At 40.2% G+C, this 15,168-nt stretch overlaps 1 protein-coding gene across 29 annotated transcripts in view; it reads left to right on the forward strand.

The window, feature by feature from the left end:
- Positions 1 to 15,168, forward strand: part of Dtna (dystrobrevin alpha) — a 349,714-nt gene that overhangs the window by 132,096 nt on the left and 202,450 nt on the right. The window contains exon 1 of one of the 29 annotated variants that reach the window (XR_003952494.1): positions 14,303 to 14,405. The exons of the other annotated variants lie outside the window; for them this stretch is intronic. The gene's annotated coding sequence lies outside the window, so the exon portion shown is untranslated. Of the gene's footprint in view, positions 1 to 14,302; positions 14,406 to 15,168 lie in introns of those variants that run through there. 29 annotated transcript variants of the gene reach the window in all.

Consider the following 15,168-nt stretch of genomic DNA (forward strand, 5'->3'; position numbering starts at 1 on the left):
CCAGTGGACAGTCAGTGTGCTTGTTGAAATGATTGCCTACTCGATAGACACACAGGAACAGCGGGATCATCCTGGAATCTACTCAGCCCTACTCCTGTTACAAGATCACATTTTCATTTCAATATTTCATTCACTTTTAGCTTGAAATTCATTCTCTATAGCCATTATATTGTATTATTTTTAATCATTTTGACAGAATGTCTTCATTCTCTACTAGGAAGACTAAAGAGCTTTGTTGTTACTGTTGTGTTTTGGTTTGGTTTTGGCACCTGCTCTCCATCCTGATGAAGTTTCCTTAACAAAAAATATATTGTATGTCACCTAACACTTCCAACCTAATACCCCTTTTATTGGAAAAATATGGATTTTATAAACTTTCCATAAAGTACATTTCCTTTGACATCAGCAGCTCTTGTGGCTTTATGCCTTTCCTTAGTGTGTGGTGGCTTATATATCTGAGACACTGTATTTTGGTTTTATTTAAACTGGTCCATGAAGCTTACATTTGTCTCTTAATGGTGATTTTAGGGGAGGATCATCTAGAAAGCAACTCAAGTGTTTGCCATCACACCTCGGGTCTTTCAAACCTGGTTGCTGCAAGCTATGATGGTATGCTTTGTTTTAGACTTCTACAGTACTCTGGGCACAGTGCCTTATTTAACAGTTCCCCAGCATTATTTTGGAAAAGTCCTTTGCAGAAAATGCCAGAACACAGCTTGAGCTCGTGTCCCCTGTCGGGGAGAATCTTTCTATCAGCAGGATTACTTAGCTATCTCAAAAGTCATTCAGAGCTTTAGTGGGACGTTTTGCTTCTGTGAAATATGCTAACTGTAGTTTGCCCTAATTTAATCCATTCTACTGGCTCCAGAGGTAAAGAGCCACATCTGGAAGTTTCATCCTTTGCTACAGAAATTTTTGTATGGAATCTGAAATTCAATTCAGTGAAGGTCTCCCATTGCTTCTAAACTCACGTTTTAGAACACTGGTCTTTACTTTCATCTTGATCAACAAATTAAAATTTTCTTTAATGATGATAGCTTGCTGTTAATGATTGGTGTGTCTGCAGATGTGATAGGACATTTCCACTTTGATGTCAAGGAGTCTCAGTCTCTCCAGAGCCTGCACACACATGAACTGGGTGCCAGTGCACAGGTGAGGAGTATCTAGAATTTTAAGTCGGTGTGCCTCTCCTGGCCACAACAAGGATAACCATGCTAATATCTGGACAAAGACACTCCTTCACACGCATGCTGAGTTAGCCACAGTCCACTGCAGGTTAATTATCTGAAATTCAGAATACAGTGCTAGAAAGAAACCCTTCACTAAATGAAAGATATTTAAAATAACCCACATGGAAATTCTGGTTTTGCCAATGCCAGAAATAAAGGAAAGCATAAAATAATTAATTGAGAAAGAGAAAAGCAGACAGGAATGGAGAGGAAGCATAGCAGGCAGACATCTTTGAAGACACATGGCATCCCTCCATATGTGGCTGTAGTTGATAATGAGGAGAATTTAGTCTTATCTAAATATATAATTGGAAGATATAAAAAGTGTTATTATGAGGTTTTCAGTTACTGTCAGTATTCTGTGGTGTATCTAAATTTTAATCAACTGTTTTACGTTTATCCATGATGTATTGACTAACAGGATTTCCTTCTAAAGGCAGATTAGTAGTCTACTGTGTACAGACATGCCGCATGTCCTTATCCATTCATCTGTTGATCTAAACTCAGGTTGAGTCCATCTCTTAGTGATGATGGACTCGTCGCTAAGCTGAAGTGAACATTTGAGTACACACGTCTATTCAGCATGCCTTTTCATTTCCTTTACCTACACACATAGTAGTGAGATTCTGGGTCCTAAAGTTATTGCTCTGGAAATTGTGAAGTCCCGACTGTATATTTCTATATGACAACTTTCTAACTTATGTCTAGTATGGGGTCAGTAATGTGAAACTCTAAACCACTTCCATGAATTCACCATTTATTTCATCAACATCTATTATCTACTCGGTCCCCATGTAGAACTCTTTAGCTATGTATGGTTTATGACATCATGTGTTTGTGGCTTGGGAAGTGGGTTTACTCAGTCAAATTCTTTCACTTGACATTTTCTACTTCACAACAACAAAATCACGCTTCTTTTTAATATCATTAACAATCTTATTAGAAATGACTGTTTAGTTTTGGGAAGGGCCTTGTAGTCTTGGTAGCAGATGTAGTTATTCCAAGATTCTATTTTTGCTTAACAATATCCATCTGTATCATAGGCAGCATATGTTGCCATTTGTCTCACGGTGACAGCTCACTTCATTCATTTTCAGAAAGGAAAGAGATGAAGCCCGTGGGCTTGAATCATTTTGGCTTGCTGGTCTTCTTTATGTAAACACAATGTTGTAGAAGACGTCACTAGCCCAGTTCAGCATCTTTGCATGAACCCTCCGTGTTTATGAGCCAAGTTCAACATAATTAGCACAAGTCCTCAGTGTGCCTGGGCAGCTGGCCCAGTTCATGGTGATTTACACATGAGCATGAGCAATCTCCAACATGGGTGGACAACAAGTGCTTTATCTAGCTTTCCTGTTTCAGCATACAAATATTCAAAGGACATGTATTTGATGTTAAGATTCAGAAATATCAAAAATGTGTATTGGTCCACCAAGGAAACGGAGTGAGACAAACACTTTTGAAAAATCATAATTAAAAGTGGTTAGCACGCATTGTGGCAATTTCCTCTGTTCTTGCAAAGATGGCAGACTTCACTCAAAATCCCTCTTGTAATGAAAGGGTTATGAGGCAACAAATGTTGCTCGCATGCCAGTCTTACTGTAAAAATGGTATTGAACTCACTGATACTGTGAAAAAGTCTCATGCAACATGCCAAAAAGTGCTTCTGCCTTCAACTATTTAAAATATTTATAACGTTTTTACTCCTTAATAGCCTTTATTGTGAAAAAATTGCAAATAAATAAAAACATCACACGCCAAAATTAACAGACCCGAAGTCTATACAACCTAGTGAACTTATAACAGTTAAAACTGACATTTAAAATGGAAGCTGTGTCCCATTAAGTTTTAAGTGATTTACACGTTTAGTATTGAATACATTGTATGCACTTATCTACCACCAAACCCAAAAATTCGTGACAGATTAGAACTAGAAAAACAATTAGCTCTATATCCTCTGCATAGACCTCCTCATTCCAAATTTATCTTGTAATGTCGTGTTTTAAAATATCTCCTTCCCCTCCCACAGCTTTGAAGTCACTCAGTTACAGAATCCAAATCGTGACTTAGCTGAGAGAGCATTCAGTTGTCAGCTGAGGCATAGAATGTCGGTGCTGATTAAAACGAATTAAGAAATTTGTCTTCTGGTGGTTTTGAAAGGCCAGCAGACAAACTGATTTCCAACGGCTACTTAATAAAAGGATTCATGGAGCATAACTCCCAGGCTGCTTCTAACAGGTGCCTACAGAAAGTCATAAGGAGATCATCACCAAATAACTGAGTGCCCAGCGCCAGGCTGGGTTACTTCTAAAATGAATAGATGGCACATTTGCTTACACAATTCTGCTTACTTAATCATTGATGTTTTCCACTTAAATTATTTCAAAAGAAAGGAAATGGGTGGAACTGTGTGCAAATATTATGCCAAGAGTAAAGAAACCAGGTAGAGCAGCCCGAAGCAGGATTTCACTCACAACAGTGGTTGTTGCTATTAGCCACATATTCTTCTGTTTACTTGTAACAAACAGATTTAATTAAGCTCAGTTCTCTGCTCCTCTGGCAGCTCTTATTAGATCTTTTATTACAGTGGTTTCAGCTGACAGTTCAGGGGAGCAGTGCTGGAACCAAGTAAAAGAAAGTACCCCAAAGGAGGTAAATCTCCCACATGTGAGTGATGGTCCATTTCCCATTGCTGTAATGGGATAGCTCTCACTAAGAAATCGGATGCCTGAGAAGACCAAGGGTGTGGCCAAGATGTCTGCTCAGCCTCTGGTGAGGACCACTCCTCTTGTGATAATCCATTGAGACAATGAAAGGGGGTTGTGAAGGAAACCAAACACAGGCCTGGGGTGGGAGGGGGGTTGGAGTGGTGTGTAGGGACACCTCATTTTGTCCCTTAGTCACAGACAAGAGAAAAGTATTAATTCTTTTTTAAAGTATTTTTAAAATCAGCATTCATGATATTATATATCATTATGCTGCTTTGAAAGCATGTGCATTTTGATAGATTCTCCATCACCCCCATTCCTCCCAGCCCTCTGGTAGGTAGCTTCCCCTGTAACCACACCTGGCTGAGTCCCTTTCTTTTCCACCCAAGTGTCTTTTGTCCACCCCATCCTTTTCCACCACCTGGTGTCACCTTCTTTTGTTCTCTTTTCTAGTGTTCAGGCTTCACTAACATTCACACACATACATATTCACGTATGAACTCATGTATATCAGGCTGGAGTCTACACATAGAACATGTGGTGGTTTTTGGTGGTGGTGGTGGTGGTTGGTTGGTTAGTTTTGTTTTGTTTTTGTTGTTTGTTTGTCTTTCTGAGTTTGGGTAACCTCACCCAACATTATATTTTCCAGATTCATCCATTTTCCTACAAATTTCATTATTTTTCTTTTCTTTACAAAAGAATAAAATTCCACTGAGTTCATGTACCACTCATTATCCATTCATCTGTCGATAGGAATGACTGTCACCTCTTAAAAGGTCAGCTTCCCATCATTACCCCGATGATAATCTTCCACAAGAGTTTCAACGGAGTCAAACCATATTCTTTCTACTTAGTGAAAATAGATTTTTTTTCACACAATATATTCTGATTACCGTTTCCTCTCCCTCAGCTTCTCCCAGATCCTCCTCATTTCCATGCCCTTCCAAATCCACACCCTTTCTCTCTCTCATCAGAATGCAAAAGGGCATCTAAAATATAAGATTAAGTGCTAATAAACAGTCTAGAAAAGGATAAAACAAACAGGAAAAAAAGAGCCAAAGGAAAGACATAAGAAACACATACAGACTCTGAGATACACACTCACACACAAACCCCATTCCAACAAAATCAGACACCATAATATATAAGCAAAAGATCCATAAGGAGGAAAAAAAAAGTCCCAAAATAAAGCCTTATGAGGAAAAAAGGCCTCCAAAAATATCATAGAGTTTGTCTTGTGTTGGCCATCTACTGCTGAGCACAGAACCTGCCCTTTAGTATGGTTTGTATACCCAATGAAGTGCCGTGCAAGAAAATCAACTTTTCTTTTGTAAGTTGTTATCAATAGCTTCTGGGTTAGGATTGGAGCTTGTGTCCTTTTCCCCCTCTCAGCACAAGGCTCCCATCTAACTTAGACCCATGCAAACCCTGTGCATGCAAATGAACCCAGCCCCTGAAAGTTCCTGCTGTGTCTGTAAGGCCAACAAACTACATTCAAACCATGGCAATGTGGTAAATACGGTAAAACTAGTTCCTGAAGATGTTATTACACATGGCTCTCAGATAGTACGGACTGAAGATATACTCAGTCCCAGCTCACACTGCTCAATCTACTCAGGAGCCCGCCCTGCCTGCTTAATGGGAACTAGCACTGTTCTTCCTCAGAAATTAACTTGAATGGTTTGAGCTCAAAAATAGATAAATAAATAAATAAATAAATAAATAAATAAATAAATAACTTTTGAAACCCACAAGTGTAATAGTCAATAAAGGCGCTTGAGCTGAAAAATAAATAAATAAATAAATAAATAAACAAACTTCTGAAACCCCCAAGTGTAATAGTCAATAAAGGCACTGCAAGGACCACCATGTGGGGTGAACATTCAAGTGTCACCTGTTGAAAACAGGAAAACAGGACCTGAGAACCGTTTAGGAAGCTTCATTCAGAGCAGGAGCACTTCACTGCCTCACTCAAAGGGCAAGAGCATAAGCTTGAGTTTTTACAGCAAAGGTGAATTTGACATCAGAAACCTGTTCGTTTGAATTGATTACGGTCCTTTTCGACCCCAGCATATCTCCTTTGGAACATAGGTCAAGCGAGCACTGCCATCCTCGGGCAGGTCCTAGCACCTCGATCAAAGGCTGGCTGTCTTTTGACCTAGACTCACTCAGTCTCCTTCAGCTGAAGAGTATCCCAAGGAATTAGGTGAGATGATGGATCTGAGACATTACTAAATGCCCGGCTATGGCAGGGAGGCAGTCGGGATTCATTTCCTCGCTGACTTGCTCTTCAAGGCCTCTGCTGCTTCCTCCCCCCTCCCCCCGCAGCCCTAATTAACGCTTAATTCCTTTCAGTCAGCTAATGGCCTAGTTGAGGCTACACACTCCGTTTGTAAATAGTAGCTACTTTTTAACTGAGTGTTCCCTATGTTCTAGACATGGCACTTAACAAGTTGCTTAAATATATTTTCATTTACTCATTACAGCCACCCTGTGGCAAGCGTTTTACTTAGTCTTGTGTTATAGATGAGAACACAATGGCTAGATAATCTGTCCTACTGGAAATTGGTGGAGCTAGAATTAGAATCTGGGCAGTAGGACTCCCAATCCGGGTTTTCAGCTGCTACCTCACGTTATCACTGAAGTTACGTTCTTGGTACCTTCCTTCATCATTAAGATTCCTTGGCATGTCCTGGCCCCACTTCATCACGTGTAGATAGGTATGTAGTTTAATTCTTACATGATATCTTAGTTCTTGTATTTCTAAATTCTGTGTGAGGTTGTGTTACCAGTCATTTATCACCTAAACATTTCTACCTGCTTAATTCATAGATTAGAAAAATAAGAACTGTACCCCTCTAATTTGAATTATTAACTTGAAAAAGTAATTCTGTACTGATCATGTTTTGAATAATCCTTATTGATCACCTACTGTTTACCAGGAATTTTTTAGGAACTTGGGATGGAGTCTGGACCAGAGATGTTCAGTCTCGACACACTATTTCAGCAAATAATCATTCGTTGTAGAGATCCATTCTGTGCATGTCTGCGCTGTCTACTGCAGATGTCAGTAGCACATCCTCTGCTCAGCCTGACAATCAAAACTGCCCCCTGACATTGCCCAAATGCTCCTAAAGAGAGAGAGCAGCACACCAGACTCATGTCATCTCAGCTCTCTTGGCTCTTATAAACAAATGGGCAAAAGGAGGAGCAAAAATAAAAACTATGATCTCAGTAAATATGCAGGGAAAGTGACAAGAAGATGAGAGAGGAACAGTAGAGTCCTCAGAAACCCCAACTCTCTTCTTACTTGCCAATGATTCAGTAAGGCTGAAATTCATTCTAGCCATGGCATTTAGAGTATACTTGGGTAAATCCTAATTCATACAAAAACCATCAGTCTTGGTCTACTCTATTCCAGAAGAGGAAAGAAAGTTGAAAGGTGGTAGCATTTGGGTTCTCCTTATTCCATTCTGATTCCATGTAATCTACTTGGAAATGTGAAGGGGTGACAAGGCCAGCCAAGAGACTGACAGACACCAGCAACTGAACTGTAACAGTTCAGTGAGTGGAGTTCAGTTGAGTTCAGGAATACAATGACATCAGTTCATTTCTATGCACTTCAGTGAATACAGTTGAGTTTGTTCAGTTCTCTGCAGTTCTTCACAGTTCTGTTACGTTCATGCAGTCAGTACGGTTTAGTTTGTGGAGTTCAGAGGCAGTTCTTTCAAGCAGACTAATTCAGTGAGAAGCTGAGTGAAGCCAATATGAATCAGTCAGCTTTAAGAGGTGTTTTGAGCCATCCAGGGTTCAGAAAGGACTAGAAAGGGTGAGTTTATTCAACAGTAAGCCTACAAGATTACAACTACATCTGGTGAATAAAAGTTACCTTTACAGTAGAAAGGAAGGAAAATCACTATAACATTTCTATATATGTTTATAATGTTGCCAACCATGTCTTTTCTTTATTACTTGGCATATTTTCCTGGAATCTATGGGAGTGAGCTTAGGATAGTACTCCAGATCTTTTTCTACATAATCCAGTAAGTTAAAGTTAAAAAGTTTACATTTGGGCAATCAGAGAGAGGAGTCCCTTCTATATTGCTGTATCTTTAACATTGTTTGATCAACAGCTTCCTTCAGTTTATAACTTGAAGACTGTCCCGTTTCTTCTACTACTGACAGCTGTTTGGTTCTTTGTCCTCCATGGCTCAATCCAGCCTATCTCTCTCCTTGGAAGTCTCAAGAAGAAATACACTATGGATAGGTTTACATTTTTCACATTAATATGCATCAATTATTGTATACATTGTTGTATTAATTCATCAGTCATCCTTCTGACTTCATCCTATACTCGTAACCACCCAGAAGCTGGTCTTCATATTTCCTCCTCTCTCTACCTGTTCTGTGCCTGTAAGATCCAGTGTCATCAAGGAGGACCTTCACTGCCTGTGAAAACTCTCGTTCTTCATCCCATAAACACATATCAAACACGGCTCCAAAATGGCCACATGCTAGCTGTACATTCCCACCCTGTGATGATCTGGCCAACTTTATAGACTTGCTTATCAGGTAGCATGCCTTGCTCACCTGCCTCTCATCTCCCAGAGCAGAGAGTCTTACCAGTCTTTGATCTCACCCTATCCTAGAAAGGACTATTCTCTGTGTTTGCATTAAATATTAAATCAGAGGGTTGGTTGTTTTGCTGTTTGTTTATTTTGAATTGATTGCTAAGTGATTTTCATCATATATAAAAGGCTGACTCTTTCCCTAAAGATTGGCTGTTTTGTTATTCCTGTCGCTTGGTTTGACTTCCTTTTATTTTATTAAGAAGGACGTTAACATTTTATTAGTCACGCCGAATTGCATATGTGTAGGCTTATGTGTAAAGGTTTTACCAGTAACTGAATAACTGATATGGTAAAATATGCTAACTGCCACGATTAGTAAAAACAGCATGAAGATCAATGTACGTCTAGAAAATGAGTAGAACTCAAGATAGAACGCAGGTACAGGATAACACAATAAAGATGACGATAGCTGCCTGCTAAATCCTCTGAGACCGATGGAAACTCATCAGTCAATAAATCCCATGCCTTAACATTAACAATTCATTGTGTTATGGTAAATTCTACTCATGAAACACTGTGTACATTAGCTGATCAAAGAAAATCTTTAATATAATTAAATACTGACAACTGTCCTCTCCTGTACTGGGAATTCAGCATAGATCTTAACGGAGCAACTCAGAATGCTGGAAAGTTCTTCCTCTTTTTGCTGTCAGCCTTTGCCAATGCTCTCTGTAACCTGACTAAATAGCTCCCAACCCTTTCTCATGGTAATCTTCAATGCAAGTGTTCCCAGCAGTCATCAAACTTGGCCTGTCTTTGAGAACAACACTATGAAGAGTTCACCTGTCCAATCTACCCATTTACAGCAGGAGAATCATCTGGAAGAAGCCCACCAACCCCTCTACCAAACTCTCCCCCTCCTTTCGGATGTCATTGCTTCCGAACACTGTGATACAAGTAGCCAACCACTTTGCACAGGGAAAGTCTCTCTCTGGCTCTTTGTTTTAGCATAACAGTCATGAACTTGATTTGTGAGTTTAGTTTGGAGTGGATAGAAGTAAAGGAAAATGAAAGGACAGGAGTTTTACATTAGGTAATTTAGCAAATTACATCACAGTCTGGCTTACATATCACATACAAGACTGAGAGTTAGAAAATAATCCCTTCCGAAGTGTAAAATAGAGCAAAATTCTGGCAAACTTTCACCAACCAAAATAGGTATGAATATCCTACCTTGGGCTGTTACTATGTAGAATTCACACCATCACCAGAACTCTTGTTTATAACTGCTTCTGAAGCAATACATGTGTGTGATTCCTGGATATGAATTGCTGTAGCCTGTTTAGGCCACTGGAGCATTCTGGGAACCTGTAGGGGTATCTGCAGCAGAAGCAAATATAGCCCCAGGATGACAAGAATGAAGGCCTTGGAACTGAGAGGGAGCCTAAAAGTTGCCCAAATCAATCCCTACTCATCCGATGCCTGTCCTCTATGTTGGGATTCTGTGGGCCAGGAGAGAGGTTTCTGATTTGAAGACACACTTTTTTTTAACTACTTACAGCTCTTTTACAAATCATATTTACTCATTTATCTTCTATTTATTTAATCCATGGTGGGTCAGGAGTGCCAAGCTGTGTGTGGAGGCTAGAGGACAGAGTGTCAAAGCTGTGTGTGGAGGCTAGAGGACAGAGTGTCAAAGCTGTGTGTGGAGGCTAGAGGACAGAGTGTTAAAGCTGTGTGTGGAGGCTAGAGGACAGAGTGTCAAAGCTGTGTGTGGAGGCTAGAGGACAACGTGGTGATTTCAGTTCTGTCATTTAACCTTCCCATGGACTCTGGGTATTAATCTTAACTCATGGGCTTGGGTGGCAACGGTCTGTACCTACAGAGCCATTTCACTGGACTCTACTTGAATGCCATTTGAATCTCCAGTCTTAATGCCTCAGTGGAAAGAACTCTTATCTGTCACCTGATAGGAACGCAGCTTCCCCTTAGCTTCAGGCAGGCTTTGCTGGGGAATCATATTTCTTGACTGCATTACTAAGTCTCTTTATCCACAGAACTTCAACCTCCCCAGTAATGTCCCAGCACCAGCCTGTCCCAAGCTTGTCATCAAGCTTGGAGCACATGCTGTAAGTAGTGTGCCATAGCTCAGCACAGCCTATTTCAAAACATCCTTGAGTATTAGGTTCAGCTGCAGTCATGACTGCTGACCATTTCTGGTAAAATTCTTTTAATCTGGACATGATCAGTCTTTAGTGAGCAAAGGGAATGTGAACTCAGAGTTCAAACTTTATCATGATCTCAGTGTGGGGGCATCTCTACAGAGCCACTGCGGCCAGTAGTCACGTTTTTTAGTTTGGTTTGGTTTGGTTTGGCTTTTTGTTGTTGTTGTTGTTGTTGTTTTTTGTTTGTTATTTGGGGGTTTGTTTGGTTTTTTTTTTTTTTTTTTTTTTGCCTAAGTTGATAATTCATGTACACACCCACCTTGAACAGTTAGCATTAGAAGAAGGCTTGCTGCTTCCTGTTTTAATTTTCAATATTAGGACCCAGAAAAATAATATGCTTATAGTCCTGTGTGCTTATAGTATGGTGGGAATGTACAAGGATGGCTCTTGACTGACAACAGGAAAGCCTGCCTGAAGCTAGGGGGAAGCTGAGTTCCTATCAGGTGACAGACAGTCAGGTGGATGGACAGGTGGGCAGACAGAGTTCCTTCCACTGAAGCAGTGAGACGGAAGATTCAAACGGCATTCAAGTAGAGGCCAGTGTAAAGGCTCTGTAGGTAAAGACCATTGCCACCCAATCCATGAGTTAAGTTTTATATCCAGAATCAATGTAAAAGTTCCTGGATTCAAGTACAATATGATGAAAGCCCCCCCCCCACCAGCCACATGCTGCTTAATTTGGTTTTTATTTCTCTTCATCGCTAAAAACATCAAGTCTTTAAGAAAATATGTTTATTTTTATTCTTCTGTGCAGAACCTTCAAAAATATATTAAACTGAAATGTTGGCACCAAACCCACCCATTTCTTCGATTGCATTGTCTAGGCTAAAGGCCAAGCATTCAAATTGTATCACAGTTTTGTTCTTAAACATAATTTACATTTTACTATTGAAAAGAAATGGGATTAAACCTGACAATATAGCGTGTGCGTTGCAGTGGGCCCTGGAGAATCCATCCCAGCAGTGAAAGGGAGCTAAACTATGAGAAAAGCAAACCTTGACTTCTGTTTTTGTTCTACTGTTTAAAGCTAATTGCCAATATGAACTCATACTGTAATTGTTATTATATAAATCATAGCAGTCACATTGTATGCACTTTCATTACATAATTCATTAAATCTGGAAACATTATTCAGTATTCTCTTCTAATACCTGCAATAATAATAATAAAAAAATTAACCTGTGGGGGCTGGAGTGAAGGCTCCTCTAGTACAGGAGCAGAATTTTATTTCTAGCACTCATGCCTGGCAGTTTCGGATTGCCTGTAACTCCAGCTCTAGGACATCTAATACCCTCTTCTGAATTCTATGGGTACCTGCACTCATGTGCACATACCCTCATGCAGATACACACATAATTTAAAGGTAATAAAAATAAATCTTTTTAAAAATCAGCTTCTGTCCCCCAAAGCCAAATTGCCAGCACCACACCTCCCCACCCATCAGTTGCTGCCTGTTTTGTCAGTGTGCTTTCTAATGTTCTGTCCTAATTGTCTGCCTCCTACCATGGCTGATCTGATTACAGGGGATAATGGGACAGAGGAAAAACAGATATTTTAAACCCACAAATAAGCCAAATTCCATTTGAGTAAGTCGTTGCCTGGCTTGTTTCTAGTTGTCCGACTCACTGCAGAGGAATTCCTAGATGTTCTGGGCATACTTACATAGAGATGAAAGCTACAAAAGACAAAGGGGAGAACCAAAATGCCCACAGACCCCAGTGGAATGTGGAGGAGTTATCATTATTACAAGGATCTTTTTGTAGGTGCCAATTATTTATGACAATTTATAACTTTATTATCTGAACTATAGAGAATGAACGTACACAGCAAGTGATAAAATACCTCTGAGGTGCTGGAGATAAGGCTCAGTGAGCATAAGAGCGCTTATTGCACTTTCAGAGAGCCCAGCTGTGGTTCACATCACCCACTGAGGCAGCTCTGTAACTTCAGCTTCAGGGGCAACTTGACAACTCTGGCCCCAGAGGGAACCACCTGCATACATACACACATAAGATGCACACACACACACACACACACACACACACACACACACATACAATTTAAAATAGAACCTTAAAATGATTTTCTTAAAGACTGGCTGAAACATGGTCATCAGCTCAAAAGGCTGTCTGGGCTGACAGATTTTGCAAAATCTCTAAATTCCTACAGTAAATCAAACACCTCCCAAAGATTTTTGTAGTCACTTGAGCATCTCTGAATTTATTTTTGAGTTCGGATTTGTTTAGCTGTTGTAGATGTGAACTTGTAACCATTAGGAATAGTCCAGAAATACACAATCCAGTGACTCACATCAAAATCAGAAGGGGACATCACGGTTTTCACTCCACTTCACCACCCTTTTTGTCTTCGGCCTAATATGGATATAAAATGTATCTGGCATTACTTTTTCCAGTGTTCCCGGGGCTTGCCAGAATGCTAAGACCGTTGCACAATGAGCTCTTTATTGCAGTAAATATAAAAAGATGTAACATTCTAAACAGCTCATCACATTCTTTCTCCTGTCCCTTGTAAACACAGCATATTTTAATGTATAGTACATATTTAACTATGTTTTCGAAGTGGCAAATTTGTTCTTTTAATCATTACCCTTGAAGAGTTCTTAGTGCACATTGCTGGAGTTGTTAACCAGACACATTAATTTTTATCACTTTGACACTTAAAGAGAACACTGTCTTGCCCAAATCTCTCAAGTTTATTTCCTCCATAGATTTTTTTACATAATATAGACATTGCTATATTAAAAGGAATAATTTTCATTAATATGCACTATATAGCTTGTATATTCTGAATCTGAAAGATGTTAACAGATTTTTACATTGTGTGAAGATAAGAGATGCGTGAGGATCAGCAGAGGCAGAGGATACAGCAGGCAGAGTGTTGCAGGGCCACAAAGGGTCTGAGAGTCAATGATGGGGATGGTGGGACCAGAGTAGGTGAGGGCTTACAGGACCAATTTAACCTTTTGGTCTTTCAGAGGCACAAGTGGAAACCCAAAAAGCGTCGTATAGGAAGGGCAGTGTGGTTGCATTTTCCTCTTGCACCAGGTTTTAGTGAAGAATGGGTTGAACTGAAATGAGAAAAAGTGGATGGACTAATTAGGAAACTATTAGCGCAGAGGCTGGTAGGGGGTGGGGAGGTGGGGGAGTTTGGGTTGGGGGCTTGGATAGGGAAGTGGGGGAGTGGGGGCTGGGATGAGGAGATTGAGGGGTTGGGGCTGGGATGAGGAGGTAGGGGAGTGGGCCCTGGGATGGGGAGGTGGAGCAGGTAGAGAAAAGTGATGACAGAGCAGACAGAAGTTTGAAATGGATCGTGTAGACCCTGAGTGAGGCAGAGGAGCACATATGGATACCCATGCAGCATTAAGGCTTCTCATTCCACTAACTCTCCTCTTTCCAAGTGTTGCTGCTACAACTAGCCAAGGCTTCCAGCAAATCCTTAGGGAAGCTACATCCCACTTCCAGATTAGCAAAAATGCTAGGAAAATAGCAGGCATTGCTATTAGAACTACATTCTTGCTTTGATTTCATTTTTCTTTGCTAGAAGAAGTGAATCGGGGCTGGCCATAATTTACACCAGTAATTACAGCCCTTAGAAGAGGGAGACCTGAGGATCAAGAATTCAACATCAAGGCAGCTACATCGTAACTTCAAGGTCAGCCTGGACTTCCTGAGAACTTGTCTCAAAAAAAAAAATAAACTAAAACATACATAGTAAATAAATTATGAAAATTTATAATTATATTGAAGGGTTCTGTAGACAAATATAAACCCCAAACTACCTTTAAAGTGTTTTTATTAAAGTATTATCTTTACTAATATAGTTTTGAGACTGAAAAGCTGTCACAGAAGGTAAGGAACCAGCTTAGTCACCTGCTCCTGCTCAGGTGGCTCACAACTGCCTCCAGCCATAGGGCAGCCAACACCTTATGCTGGCCTCTCAGGACACTTGCACTTACACGCGCATGCACGCGCGCAAGCACACACATACACACACACACACACACAGTCATACACACACACACATTTATTAAAACAAATTTGGACCATCTTTCATATCTTGCTAACATGGTATTGTTTTTCCTGTTTTTAGTTTTTTGGTTTAATTGTAGGAAGCGATCCATAGATTTTACATTGTTAAAATGTATTCTTGCAGCCAGCGTTCTGCTTTTCCAGACTCAGTTCTTGGGATTCACGCTTTGTTGGCGTTTCTCTGGATAGCCTCCTGTGTCTGTTCCACCCTGCCCCACTTCCGGTCCTTCACTCACGGATTTATCTGTCGGCATTTACCATCCAGAAAGCACACATCTTTGCCATTTCCCAAAGCTACTGGGAGTGTTGTTTCCATATCTACTCATTAGCTTTTAAGATGGTGTGCTGATTTGGATAAAGGAATAGCATGCGCTCAGAGATAAACG

This window comes from Mus musculus, chromosome 18 (assembly GCF_000001635.26).
Source record: "Mus musculus strain C57BL/6J chromosome 18, GRCm38.p6 C57BL/6J".
NCBI classification, from domain to species: Eukaryota; Metazoa; Chordata; class Mammalia; order Rodentia; family Muridae; genus Mus; species Mus musculus.